General features: G+C 37.4%; 1 protein-coding gene across 1 annotated transcript in view; it reads left to right on the top strand.

Moving 5' to 3' along the window:
* The window catches only part of NBAS (NBAS subunit of NRZ tethering complex), a 750,019-nt gene that overhangs the window by 241,214 nt on the left and 504,974 nt on the right, over positions 1-3,831 (top strand). The window lies entirely within an intron of this gene.

The following is a 3,831-nucleotide window of genomic DNA, read 5'->3' as shown; positions in this document are numbered from 1 at the left end:
TTTAGTATATGCTGAATATTTGTGCTTGTCCTCTTTTTTATTGTGATGTGAAGGTTTATCATTTTTCTTTGAGGTTACCCTATGATTTATAATTTTTTCCTGTATGGGTTAATTTTTGAATTCAAAATTCTATTCCAGTGATCTATATGTCTGTCCATATGCCAATACCATAATGTTCAAATGACTGTTTCTTTGTAGTAACTTTTGAAATCCCAAAATCTGAGTCCTCTTTGTTTTTATTTTTCAAGACTGCTTTGGATATTTGAGGTCCCTTGCAATGTTATCTGAATTTTAGGATTAACTATTGATTTTCGAAGGGCTTTATTTATTTTTGTCACAGCTCACTTGAGATTTAATTATGATAAGGTATGGAAGAACAGGATGTCAATAGCAGCATTTTTACCAATACAGTATAAAATGAAACAAGATCCAGACGTGGTTGCTTACACTGCCAATTACAATAAAGTTACATAATTCAAACAGCAGTTTGAATCTTGTTTCTTGAATAATGAAAACAACAATGCACACACAAAAACTACTCTAGGTGTGATCCAAAGGGCCTTGGAATTGTCCAGTATTGGGTTATCGGCCTGATATGCTCTCCAGCTCTTGTCATAGGTATAGACAGGAGCACAACAGCCCATAGACCTGGAGCTGTGGCCCAAATGTCTGTGCATTTCTCCTGGGGGCCTCAGGGACCAACCCCTTCCTCATCCTGCCATGAGGGATAGAAGCCAGACCCTGGAGCCAAGATGGGGATTCAGGGGACTTAACATTTAAAATTTTTATTTCTTAATTGCCTTGTTTACTACAGAATGTTATTAGGGAGACACATATATAATCATGCAGTTAATTGGTGGTATGCATAAAGTGCTGTTATCACATGTACAGTGGTAATTTTGAGGTGTTGAAAAATTCTAAATGACTTACAAAAAGTCCAGTAGTATTTTAATCTAGTTGATTATTTTCAATCATATGTACCTTATTATATTCTGATTCTTTTAATCATCTTTTTATGATTGAGTAAACCAAGACACTCTATTTCCTTCCATGATATATAAATGACGTTTTATGATAAACTTCTTTTTGATAAAGTTTAAAGAAATATCTTCTTTAAATACCATGAAATACCTTGAAATATCATGGTAGTACATAGCAAGAAGTTTTTTCCGGTCTAGGAAAGAAATATCTATCTTGATACTCTAAGGTGTGAGTCTCTAATAAATTGATGATAAAACATTTTTGCTTACTTTGTTACAGTACATGAAAAAGCACATTTATTTTGATTTATAATTCTGGAGATTAAATACTTAACAGTGAGCCAAGAGGTTACCTGGAGTCTCTCTCTCTTTCTATATATATAGTATTTGTAAAATATATTTTTATAGTGACATAATTTCAATTACTTTATTATACTTGAGAGAATTTGATGGGTCATTATATTCTTAAAGCTAGCATAGTACTGTGTTGCCATGAGATTAGACTGGAATGTATTCAGTTTGAGAACTTTATGGTTATATTTTTTACTTAGCAAATTTGTGGTCACAAAAATTACAACTGAGTGGTAGCATAGAGGTTACCCAGAAAACTCTTAGAGTTATAGAAACCAAGGCCCGGACAGATGCTTAGTTTACTTGTGCAGGGCTAGGACCTGTATCCAGGTAGTAATTATTTGCTACAAAGTTGTTGTTGTCCTTAGTGTATGTAGGTATGCATGGGTGCAAGTTTGTGTAGTATAAATTCTTAGTATAGCTTGGCTTCATTTGTATTAGTTTTATACTTGATAGCTTACTGTTTTTTTGTATGTTGTTTTCCTCATTAAATTGAGCCATAGTATCTGCATATGCTAAGTGATCTATATGTCTGTCCCATATGATCTTTATGTCTGTCCTTGTGGCAGTATCACCATGTTCTGATGACTGATCCATATATTTACCCATTCCAAAGAAAGGTGATCCCACAGAATGTGGAAATTATCAAACAGTCTCATTAATAGCACAAGCAAATAAAATCTTACTGAAAATATTTGAGAAGTTGCAGCAGTATATTGACAGAGAACTTCCAGAAATGTAAATGGGATTCAGAAGATGATGTGCAATGAGGGATATCATTGCTGATGTCAGATGGATCTTGGCTGAAAGCAAAGAATACCAGAAATATACTTACTTATGTTTTATTGACTATGAAAAAGCATCTGATTGGGTGGATCATAACAAATTGTGGATAACATTGAGAATAATGGGAATTCCAGAACATTAACTGTACTCATGAGGAACTTGTGCATAAATCAGGATCTTGTCATTTGAACAGAACAAGGGAATACTGCATGGTTCAAAATCAAGAAGGAAGTGCGTCAAGGTTGTATCCTTCCCCCATACTTATTTAACTTGTATGCTGAACAAATAATCCAAAAACCTGGATTATATGAAGAAGAGCATGGCACCAGGATTGGAGGAAGACTCATTAATAACCTGCAATACACAGATGACACAACTTGGCTTGCTGAAAGTGAGGATGACTTGAAGCACTTACTGATGAAGATTAAAGACTACAGTCTGCAGTATGGATTACATCTCAATATAAAGAAAACAAAAATATTTGCCAACTGGTCCAATAAACAGCTTCATGGTAGATGGAGAAAAGATTGAAGTTGGCAGGGCTTTCATATTACTTGGTTCTACAAATCAACATCAGTGGAAGCAGCAGTCACGACATCAGACGACATACTGCAATGGACATATCTGCTGCAAAAGACTTGTTTCAAGTGCTGAAGAGCAAAGATGTCTCCTTGAAGACTAAGATGTGCATAACCCAAGCCGTGGTATTTTCAGTCAGCTCTTATGCATGTGAGAGCTGGACAATGTATAAGGAAGAGCAAAGAAGAGTTGATGCTTTTGAGTTTTGGTGTTGGAGAAGAATGGTAAGAGTACCATGGACTGCTAAAAGGACTACCAAATCTGTCCTGGAAAAAGTGCAGCCAGAAGGCTCCTTGGAAGCGAGAATGGCCAGACTTCATCTCACCTACTTTGGTCATGTTGTCAGAAGGAACCATTTCCTGGCTAAAGATATCATGCTTGGTAAAGAGGAGGGTCACCAAAGAAGGGGAAGGTCCTCAATGAGATGGATAGACACAGTGGCTGTAATGATGGGCTCAGGTATAGCAAGGATCCCGATGCTGGCACAAGCTCCCCCCTCCTCCAGGAATTGTTTGGTTCTGCTGTGCATAGGGTTGCTATGAGTCAGAGAGAACTCAACAGCACCTAACAACAGCAACATCCCCTGCATATGCACATTTTAAGTATGAAGACAATTGCCTTTTCAAGACATTTATATATATATTAAAAAATATACCAGACTCATTGCCATCGAGTCTATTCTGACTCATAAAGACCCCCAGGTGGTAAATCTTTACAGAAGTAGATTGCTCCATCTTCCTTCCATGGAGTACAGAGTGGCTGGTGGTATTGAACCAGCAACCTTCTGGCCTTCTGGTAAGCAGTCAAATGCCTTAGGCTCCACCAGAGCTCCTTTTAAGACTACTCTTTAGGGGAAATAAAACAAAACAAAACCCACTGCCATCTGGTTGATGCCGACTCATAATGACCCTCATTGGGTTTCCGAGGTGGTAAATCTTTATGGAAGTAGATTACCCCGTCTTTCTTCTGTTGGACTACTATACCAAAAATCAGCGTCTCAGCTGTCGAGTCAGTCCTGACTCGTAGTGACCCTTCCTTGGTTTTCCGAAGCAGTATTTCTATGGAAGTGATTGCCCATTCTTCCTTCTGAGGAGTGGCTGGTGGGTTTGAACCACCAGCCTTCTGGTTAGCTATT

The sequence above is a fragment of the Orycteropus afer genome, unplaced genomic scaffold (assembly GCF_000298275.1).
Source record: "Orycteropus afer afer isolate SDZICR_OR568_19922 unplaced genomic scaffold, OryAfe1.0 scaffold00187, whole genome shotgun sequence".
Lineage (NCBI taxonomy): Eukaryota > Metazoa > Chordata > Mammalia > Tubulidentata > Orycteropodidae > Orycteropus > Orycteropus afer.
The sequence above is the reverse complement of the archived record's forward strand: the minus strand, read 5'-3'. Positions and strand labels throughout refer to the sequence as shown.